General features: G+C 39.7%; 1 non-coding gene across 1 annotated transcript; it reads right to left on the minus strand.

The window, feature by feature from the left end:
* Window positions 1-10435: 10435 nt before the first annotated feature.
* LOC124685497 lies at window positions 10436-10541 on the minus strand. The gene has a single exon (XR_006997483.1). It is a non-coding gene; the product is annotated as a small nucleolar RNA R71 (small nucleolar RNA).
* Between the last annotated feature and the right edge of the window lie 1182 nt (window positions 10542-11723).

Consider the following 11723-nt stretch of genomic DNA (forward strand, 5'->3'; position numbering starts at 1 on the left):
CAGCAGAAAACAGGAACTGGCACTTCGGCATCTTGTTAATAGGTTAGTTCCAGAAAATGCACGAATATGACATAAAATGTGCATAAAACATGTAGATAACATCAATAATGTGGCATGGAACATAAGAAATTATCGATACGTCGGAGACGTATCAACATCCCCAAGCTTAGTTCTGCTCGTCCCGAGCAGGTAAAACGATAACAAAGATAATTTCTGGAGTGACATGCCATCATAACCTTGATCATACTATTTGTAAAGCATATGTAGTGAATGCAGCGATCAAAACAATGTATATGACATGAGTAAACAAGTGAATCATAAAGCAAAGACTTTTCATGAATAGTACTTCAAGACAAGCATCAATAAGTCTTGCATAAGAGTTAACTCATAAAGCAATAATTCAAAGTAAAGGTATTGAAGCAACACAAAGAAAGATTAAGTTTCAGCGGTTGCTTTCAACTTGTAACATGTATATCTCATGGATATTGTCAACATAGAGTAATATAACAAGTGCAATATGCAAGTATGTAGGAATCAATGCACAGTTCACACAAGTGTTTGCTTCTTGAGATGGAGAGAAATAGGTGAACTGACTCAACAATAAAAGTAAAAGAATGGTCCTTCAAAGAGGAAAGCATCGATTGCTATATTTGTGCTAGAGCTTTGATTTTGAAAACAAGAAACAATTTTGTCAACGGTAGTGATAAAGCATATGTATCATGTAAATTATATCTTACAAGTTGCAAGCCTCATGCATAGTATACTAATAGTGCCCGCACCTTGTCCTAATTAGCTTGGACTACCGGGATCATCGCAATGCACATGTTTTAACCAAGTGTCACAAAGGGGTACCTCTATGCCGCCTGTACAAAGGTCTAAGGAGAAAGCTCGCATCGGATTTCTTGCTATTGATTATTCTCAACTTAGACATCCATACCGGGACAACATAGACAACAGATAATGGACTCCTCTTTTATGCATAAGCATGTAACAACAATTAATTTTCTCATTTGAGATTGAGGATATTGTCCAAAACTCGAAACTTCCACCATGGATCATGGCTTTAGTTAGCGGCCCAATGTTCTTCTCTAACAATATGCATGCTCTAACCATAAGGTGGTAGATCGCTCTTACTTCGGACAAGACGAACATGCATAGCAACTCACATGAAATTCAACAAAGAGTAGTTGATGGCGTCCCAGAGTGAACATGGTTATCGCACAACAAGCAACTTAATAAGAGATAAAGTGCATAATTACATATTCAATACCACAATAGTTTTTAAGCTATTTGTCCCATGAGCTATATATTGCAAAGGTGAATGATGGAATTTTAAAGGTAGCACTCAAGCAATTTACTTTGGAATGGCGGAAAATACCATGTAGTAGGTAGGTATGGTGGACACAAATGGCATAGTGGTTGGCTCAAGTATTTTGGATGCATGAGAAGTATTCCCTCTCGATACAAGGTTTAGGCTAGCAAGGCTTATTTGAAACAAACACAAGGATGAACCGGTGCAGCAAAACTCACATAAAATACATATTGTAAACATTATAAGACTCTACACCGTCTTCCTTGTTGTTCAAACTCAATACTAGAAATTATCTAGACCTTAGAGAAACCAAATATGCAAACCAAATTTTAGCATGCTCTATGTATTTCTTCATTAATGGGTGCAAAGCATATGATGCAAGAGCTTAAACATGAGCACAACAATTGCCAAGTATCACATTACCCAAGACATTAATAGCAATTACTACATGTATCATTTTCCAATTCCAACCATATAACAATTTAACGAAGAAGAAACTTCGCCATGAATACTAAAAGCTAAGAACACATGTGTTCATATGCAACAACGGAGCGTGTCTCTCTCCCACACAAGCATGATGTAATCCAATTTATTCAAACACAAACAAAAATAAAAGCATACGAGACGCTCCAAGTAAAGCACATAAGATGTGACCGAATAAAAATATAGTTTCAAGAGAAGGAACATGATAATTTGTCGATGAAGAAGGGGATGCCTTGGGCATCCACAAGCTTAGACGCTTGAGTCTTCTTGATATATGCAGGGGTGAACCACCGGGGCATCCCCAAGCTTAGAGCTTTCACTCTTCTTGATCATAGTATATCATCCTCCTCTCTTGACCCTTGAAAACTTCCTTCACACCAAACTTCTCATAAACTTCATTAGAGGGGTTAGTACATAATCAAAAACTCACATGTTCAGAGGTGACACAATCATTCTTAACACTTCCGGACATTGCTCAAAGCTACTGGAAGGTAATGGAACAAAGAAATCCACCCAACACAAGCGAAAGAAGCAATGCGAAATAAAAGGCAGAATCTGTCAAAACAGAACAGTCCGTAAAGACGAATTTTTAATAAATACTTCCGTTGCTCAGATCAGAAAACTCAAAACTAATGCAAGTTGCGTAAATATCTGAGGAACACGCACGTAAATTGGCATATTTTTTATGATTTTTCTACAGAGAAAACAGCCCAGATTCGTGACAGATAGAAATCTGTTTCTGCGCAGAAATCCAAATCTAGTATCAACCTTCGATTAGAGGCTTCACTTGGCACAACAAAACACTAAACTAAGATAAGGAGAGGTTGCTACAGTAGTAAAAAACTTCCAAGACACAAATATAAAACAAAGTACTGTAGCAAAATAACACATGGGTTATCTCCCAAGAAGTTCTTTTCTTTATAGCCATTAAGATGGGCTCAAGCAGCTTTAATGATGCACTCGCAAGAAATAGTATTTGAAGCAAAAGAGAGCATCAAGAGGCAAATACAAAACACATTTAAGTCTAACATGCTTCCTATGCAAAGGAATCTTGTAAATAAACAAGTTCATGAAGAGCAAAGTAACAAGCATAGGAAGATAAAACAAGTGTAGCTTCAAAAATTTCAGCACATAGAGAGGTATTTTAGTAACATGAAAATTTCTACAACCATATTTTCCTCTCTCATAATAACTTTCAGTAGCAACATGAGCAAACTCAACAATATAACTATCACATAAAGCATTCTTATCATGAGTCTCATGCATAAAATTATTACTCTCCACATAAGCATAATCAATTTTATTAGTTGTAGTGGGAGCAAATTCAACAAAGTAGCTATCATCAAATATAGGAGGCATATCGTAATCATAATCAAATTCACTCTCCATAGTAGGTGGAACCAAAAGACCACTATCATTATAATCATCATAAATAGGAGGTAAAGTATCATCAAAGAAAATTTTCTCCTCAATGCTTGGGGGACTAAAAAGATCATGAAAACCAGCTTCCCCAAGCTTAGAACTTTCTATATCATTATCAACAATGGTGTTCAAAGCGTTCATACTAATATTACTACCAAAGCATGCAAATAAGATTCCATAGGTTTTTTAATTTTCGCATCAAACAATCCATGTTTTAAATCAGGAAATAGCATAAGAAGCTCATTTTTGTCCATTATGCCAAACTAGTGTAAACAAGAAACAAAAAGATGCAATTGCGAGGATCTAAAGGAAATAGCTTTGAGTACTTACAACGGCGGAAAATAGCTTGGTAGCCGAGGTCCGGAGTGTGAGTACCTTTTACCTTTCCTCCCCGGCAACGGCGCCGTGAAAATAGCTTGATGTCTACTTCCCCCTCATTTTCCTGTAGACGGTGTTGGGCCTCCAAGAGCGAGAGGTTTGTAGAACAGACAGCAAGTTTTCCCTTAAGTGGATCACCCAAGGTTTATCGAACTCGGGGAGGAAGAGGTCAAAGATATCCCTCTCATGCAACCCCGCAACCACAAAGCAAGAAGTCTCTTGTGTCCCCAACACACCAAATAGGTGCACTAGTTCGGCGAAGAGATAGTGAAATACAGGTGGTATGAATAAGTATGAGCAGTAGCAACGGTGCCGTGAAAATAGCTTGCCGTCGTGTAGTTGATGGTGGTAGTATTGCAGCGAGTAGTAACGCAAGTAAAACAAGTAAACAAGCAGCGATAGCGATATTTAGGAACAAGGCCTAGGGATTACACTTTCACTAGTGGACACTCTCAACATTGATCACATAACAGAATAGATAAATGCATACTCTACACTCTTGTTGGATGATGAACACATTGCGTAGGATTACACGAACCCTCAATGCCGGAGTTAACAAGCTCCACAATTCAATGTTCATATTTAAGTAACCTTAGAGTGTAAGATAGATCAATACGACTAAACCAAGTACTAACGTAGCATGCACACTGTCACCTTCATGCTAAGAAAGGAGGAATAGATCACATCAATACTATCATAGCAATAGTTAACTTCGCAATCTACAAGAGATCATGATCATAGCATAAACCAAGTACTAACACGGATGCACACACTGTGACCATTACACCGTGTAGGAGGAATAAAACTACTTTAATAACATCACTAGAGTAGCACATAGATAAATTGTGATACAAATACATTGCAATCATAAAGAGATATAAATAAGCACTTCACTATGCCATTCATAACAGTGAATAAGTATTCTGTGAAATATAGCCTAAGAGACCCACACGGTGCACACACTCGTCACCTTTACACACGTGGGACAAGGAGTCTCCGGAGATCACATAAGTAAAACTCACTTGACTAGCATAATGACATCTAGATTACAAGCATCATCATATGAATCTCAATCATGTAGGGCAGCTCATGAGATTATTGTATTGAAGTACATAGGAGAGAGATGAACCACATAGCTACCGGTACAGCCCCGAGCCTCGATGGAGAACTACTCCCTCCTCATGGGAGCAGCAGTGGTGATGAAGATGGCGGTGGAGATGGCAGCGGTGTCGATGGAGGAGCCTTCCGGGGGCACTTCCCCGTTCCGGCGGCGTGCCGGAACAGAGACTCCTGTCCCCCAGATCTTGGCCTCGCGACGGCGGCGGCTCTGGAAGGTTTCTGTGGGTTTCGTCGAACGTATCAGGGTTTTCGATCCAGGGGCTTTATATAGGCGAAGAGGCGGCGCAGGAGGGTCGAAGGGGTGCCCACACCTTAGGGTGGCGCGGGCCCCCCTGGCCGCGCCGGCCTAGGGTTTGGTGGGCCTGTGCCCCCTCTCTGGCGGCTCTCGGGTGTTCTGGATGCTTCCGGGCAAAATAGGAACCTGGGCGTTGATTTCGTCCGATTCCGAGAATATTTCGTTACTAGGATTTCTGAAACCAAAAACAGCAGAAAACAGGAACTGGCACTTCGGCATCTTGTTAATAGGTTAGTTCCAGAAAATGCACGAATATGACATAAAATGTGCATAAAACATGTAGATAACATCAATAATGTGGCATGGAACATAAGAAATTATCGATACGTCGGAGACGTATCAAGCCACACATTACTCTTGAAAGCATTCAAGAATGTATGTGGATTACTCAACCATTGTGTGGGTTATGTTGGTGCTTCGTGGTTGCACAGATGCATCTTGAAGATGGTCTTATGTGTGTATCATTCACAAAAAACCATGTGAATACTGAATTAAGTGCTCAAATTGACGAATTTAGAGCAAAGCTAGTATCCTAACGTGGGATAATGCCATTGGAATGGAATTTTCGTTGAATTTGATCCACGAACATACAATGGTCATATTCAGTATATTTTGTACATACCCACAATGGTTTGGCTGGATCTCTTCCGAAAGAGAGTCAAAGTTGCACGGTCAATTTTACAGAATTGTGATTTGACAACATTTAGTTGGTGGTAACATGCGGAATCACACGCCGCATGTTTAATACTGCGTTCCCTTGCAGTTTGTACGTGGAAATAGGATTTCCCATCTGCGGTAATCGGTTGCATCCGATATCACCACCCCGGCGTATGTCATGGGCCCTCACATATATTTGGGATCTATGTGAGTAATAACTGTGGTATGATTGTTAATCCGTCACATACCTTAACCCTGAAAAGGGAGTTAGGGGCATGTACGCTGATTGCTTTTGCAATAAGGACATTTTCTGGCATTAGGGGGAGATGTGTACCACAAAGAATGCTAGGAAATGGCTAAGAAATGGCGTTGACATTTGATCCACGTACTTAAGAAACTGAACTAGAGGTTCAGGTTATGAGAAATTTGCATTTTATTGCAAATGATCTGCCAATATATTTACTAGTGACAAAGGTGTCATTTTGGTCATGTATCAGATTGAGTGGAGGTACCTAATAAACCACTTGTCTCCCCATATGAGAGCAAGAGGGGGAGAATTCTGATCATATGAGACTAAGTTCTCTTTGTTTTTGTTGGAACAAAAGAGATGGTCTCCCAATCACCAAATGTGGTTCAACCTATGGTTGGATGACACCAGTAGGATGTGTATCATCCAGGACCCAGCACAGTGTGCACACATTTTTGTGTGCTGGGACATCGAAACACCTTGACTCTGTTGTTATGGGAAGTCACAACGAGTTGAGAGCCACAATCAAAATTCCACTGATGATACTGATTCATGAGAATCGCATATGAGAAATTCTACATATGTCGACATATAAATCTTCCTGGCAATTGCTAAAATCCTTTTGGGCCCTGAACCAAAATCCATGGAGAGTGGTGTTGCACTTATATTGGTTCAAATGAAAGGAAGCAATTGAGGAAGAATAGCGCTCGCTCATCAGAGAGAGGTATTTACGATAGTAAAACCTTCTCCTCATAAGTATCTCCCATAGGGAAGAGAGAATGAGGTGGTGATAAAGCGAGGCTTTTGTAGCACAAGGGTTTTTTCGCAGAAGCCCGACATCAGTCATGATGTGATATACCTTCTTGGTATGAGTGGAATCATGTTTCGATACTAAATGTCATTGGCAGTACAAATCCATGTGGTTGATGTATGTATTAGTGCCTGCATACTCCCACAGGTCACTCAATTTGGATTTATAGATTGAAGTCATTGAAGGACTTAATATTCTGAATCCAAAGGAAAATCGCAACATGTGTGTGGGAAACTTCGGAGTCATTCTATGACTTGAAGTAGTCGGAGATAATTTTGTGGTACAACCGATCGTGTGAGTTATTCCATGATGAGGATAACTCTAATATCAATGATTGTTGATGTGTACTCATGGATAAATCCTTAATTGGATTTTACGTCACCTAAGTGGTGTTGATGATCTTATCATCAATGTCTTTATGCGAGACATTTGAGATACACACAATCATTTTAAGACGGAGATTTGGGTCAAACCAAATCGTGCTTAAGTTTTAACTTGAGCTTGTTCCCCCAGGAATAAATGTATATCAGTCTTCATATATCCCAAAATGTTGAATAAGTTCAATACGGATATATAATATCAGAGACACATATGGTCATCTTATACCTAATATGGGATAACAATACTTGGAAAGGTGGGAAGATGGTGAAGTGATAGATGGAGCTGAAGTTCCATATCTACCATCGGAGCACTGAGATATCTTGCAAAATACGTCAGGCCTGACATTATGTTTGTTGGCAATTTATTGAGAGTGCAATCCCCCGAAAGGTATAAGATTGGTGTATGGACTATTCTAAGATATATCCAAGGCACAAAACTCTTGATTAATTCTAGTATGAAAATCAAGATGGGACCAATGTGTGATATTTGATAGTGGCTAATTATCTGATCCCAACAGTGCCATATCAAAGACTGGATTTATCGGAAGAGTATTCAGAAGGAAGTCTTCAGAATAGACTCTAAATGGGTCCTTCCGGTGATCATTCTGCAGAAATCATATGAAGCATCACAAGATGTGTATGAATTCGCAGAATGATTGGCCACATGTGAGTTCATGTGGAGATTCATTCGAATCACCTATCATTATCTACCAAGATAATGTCACTTGTATTGCTTATGAGTTATATTTATCCTCATAAATTACAGAAATGTAAGAGGGTAATTTGCAAGCAAAATATTGTGATATTCACAATATCTCTACCAACAGTTGTATTCCATAATTAAGTTTGTGGAATTGGTATGAGACAACCTTTAGGTTTGCAATGTTGAGGGGGAGTAAATTCCTAGTTATTACTCGTTGATGATCTTCCGATCACTGATATTGTACTCCTTTTCCCTTTATGAGTCTTCCCTAAGGTTTCTCATATAAGGTTTTTAACGAGACAATATAAATACAAGTGCGGACGTATGACACATGGTTTCTCCTTAATTTTCCCACTGGGTTTTAAAGGAGTTTTCGGTGGCATATCGTTATAATATTTCTCCTCAATTTTTCCCACAGGGTTTTTTAGGAGGAGTTTTTGGATTGCAATATACATATGACTGATACGTCTCAAACTTATCTATAATTTCTTATGTTCCATGCTAGTTTTATGACATTACCTACATGTTTTGTTCACACTTTATGTCATATATATGCATTTTCCAGAACTAACCTATTAACAAGATGCCACAGTGCCAGTTCCTGTTTTCTGCTGTTTTTGGTTCCAGAAAGGCTGTTCGGGCAATATTCTCGGAATTCGACGAAACGAAGACCAAACATCATAATTCACCGAGACGGACTAGGACACCGAAGGAGAGCCGGAGGGGAGGCCTGGGGCCCCCAGATAATAGGGCCGCGCGGGCAGGCCCCTGGCCGCGCCGGCCTATGGGGAGGGCGCCCTGGTGCCCCTCCTGCGCCGCCTCTTCGCCTATGTAAGCCCTTTCGACCTAAAAACACGATACCGATTGACGAAACTCCAGAAAGACTCCAGGGACGCCGCCACCATCGCGAAACTCCAATTCGGGGGACAGAAGTCTCTGTTCCGGCACCCTGCCGGGACGGGGAAGTGCCCCCGGAAGCCATCTCCACCGCCATCTTCACCGCCATCGCTGTCTCCATGATGAGGAGGGAGTAATTCTCCCCGAGGCTGAGGGCTCTACCTGTAGCTATGTGGTTCATCTCTCTCTTTGTGATCTAGTTGTGTTACTCTCGGTGATGTTATTAAAGTACTCTATTCCTCCTTCATGGTGTAATGGTGACAGGTGTGTGCATCGTGAAGTTCTTGGCGTAGGTTATGATCATAATCTCTTGTAGGTTATGGAGTTAATTATTACTATGATAGTATTGATGTGATTTATTCTCCTTTCATAGTGTGATGGTGACAGTGTGCATGCTATGTTAGTACTTGGTATAATTGCAATGATCTATCATGCACTCTAAGGTTATTTAAATATGAACATCGAATGTTGTGGAGTTTGTTAACTCCGGCATTGAGGTGCTCTTGTAGCCCTACACAATTAGTGGTGTTCATCATCCAACAAGAGAGTGTAGAGTGGTTTTATTATGTGATCAATGTTGAGAGTGTCCACTAGTGAAAGTATGATCCCTAGGCCTTGTTTCCAAGCACTGAGACTCCGTTTATTTACTGTTCTGTTGCATGTTTACTCGCTGCTATATTTTATTCAGATTACTATTACCACTCATATACATCCATACTACTTGTATTTCACTATCTCTTCGCCGAACTAGTGCACCTATACATCTGACAAGTGTATTAGGTGTGTTGGGGACACAAGAGACTTCTTGTATCGTGATTGCGGGGTTGCTTGAGAGGGATATCTTTGACCTCTTCCTCCCCGAGTTTGATAAACCTTGGGTGATCCACTTAAGGGAAACTTGCCGATGTTCTACAAACCTCTGCTCTTGGAGGCCCAACACTCGTCTACAAGAATAGAAGCACCCGTAGACATCAAGCACTTTTCTGGCGCCGTTGCCGGGGAGGTAAGGTAAAAGGTATTCACATCCTCCGACTACTAAGCTATTTCCTAGCACCGTTGCCGGTGTGTGAGTGCTCGAAGCTATTTCCTTTAGATCCTGCAATTGCATCTTTTTGTTTCTTGTTTTTATTTTCACTAGTTAGGCATAATGGAAAACAACAAAAAATTTGGTGAGCTTTTTAATCTTTTTCCTGATTTAGAATTGTTTGATGCGAGAATTAAAAAACCTATGGAACCTTATTTGCATGCTAGTAGCGATGTTATTAGTATGAATGCAATTACTGCTAATGCTATGGAGAAGTCTAAGCTTGGGGAAGCTAGTTTTTGTGATATTTTTAGCTTCCCATCTTTAGGGGAGAAAATTTGCTCTGATAATACTTTATCTCCCACATGCGATAACTCTAATGATGCTTGTGACATTTTAAATCCACCTACTGAAAGTATTCCATATAAAATACCTATGAAAATTATTGAACGTGTTATGGATAACCGCTATGAAGGGGATGGAGCTGTCCATCCTGGAGATCATTTACTATTTTTGCATGAATTATGTGGGCTATTCAAGTGTGCAGGTATCTCTATGGATGAAGTGAAGAAGAAATTATTCTCTATGTCGTTGTCTGGTAAAGCGGCGCATTGGTACAAACTGCTGAAGGATGGGCATTCTCTTGATTGGAAGGATATTGTGCCTCTATTTTACTCTAAATTCTATCCTCCAAGTGAAATTCACGAAGACCGAAATCGCATATATAATTTCTGGCCTCATGATGGAGAGAGTATTGCTCAAGCATGGGAGAGATTAAAGTCTTTAATGCTCAAATGCCCCAATCATGAGCTTCCTGGTAATATCATCATCGATAATTTCTATGCAAGACTTTCTTTTCAAGATAAAACCTTGCTAGATACTGCTTGTTCTGGATCATTCACGCGCAATAAAGAAGAGTTTAAATGGGACCTTCTTAATCGGATTCAGGAGAACGCTGAAGATTCAGAGAACGACAAAGGTAAAGAGTCAGGTATAAATTATGATTATGAATGCATTGAAACTTTTATGGATACTGATAAAATTCGAAATATGAGTGATACTTATGGTCTTGACTCTCAAGTTGTTGCAAATCTTTATAAAGCTTTTGCCTCTCATTTTGAATTGCCTAGGAAGAATTTTGATAAGTATCATGAACCTTTTAAAGACGCTTGCATGAAGGATGAAATAGTTATTAATGATTGCAATGAGCATGCCCAAACTTCTGAAAATACTATTTCTTATAAGCATGTTAATTTTTGTGGAATGCATAGACCTTGTGAAATTAATCAAATCGAAGATGAATATTGTATCCATCATGGGAATGAAAAAACTAGAAAGTGGTCTAGGGCTCTAGATGATCTTGGTAAAAAAGTTTGTGCCCTCTATCCTTTTATTTGTGAACTTTGCCATAAAGCGGGTCATTTTAATTTTCAATGCTCCTCCATTGACAATTCGAACCCCATGAGTGTTGCAAATTTGTATTGTGATGATGAAATTACTCCTAATCAGCATGATGAACTGATGACCCACAAGTATAGGGGGTGTATCGTAGTATTTTCGATAAGTAAGAATGTCGATCCCAACGACGAGCAGAAGGTGTTGACAAGCAGTTTCGATTAAGGATTCACTGTAAATGCTCACAGACAAGTATTCAGGGGGTTTAGATGTAATAGTTGAATAAAGTACGAGTAAGTAAAGTGCGAGAGTAACAATTGCAGCGAGTGGCCCAATCCTTTTTAGCACAAAGGACAAGCCGGTTTGTTTACTTATAATGACCAAACGTTCTCGAGGACACACGGGATTTTAGTCTAGTGCTTTCGCTACATACGGCTAAATAATCTTCATTGTTATGATAAGTGTTGTGTGGGTGAACCTATGCTAATGTACCGCCCTTCCTAGGACTAATACATACTTGTGATTATACCCCTTGCAAGCATCCGCAACTACAAGAAAGTAATTAAGAATAAATCTAACCACAGACCTTAAACTCGAGAT

This window comes from Lolium rigidum, chromosome 1, assembly GCF_022539505.1.
Source record: "Lolium rigidum isolate FL_2022 chromosome 1, APGP_CSIRO_Lrig_0.1, whole genome shotgun sequence".
Classification (NCBI taxonomy): Eukaryota; Viridiplantae; Streptophyta; class Magnoliopsida; order Poales; family Poaceae; genus Lolium; species Lolium rigidum.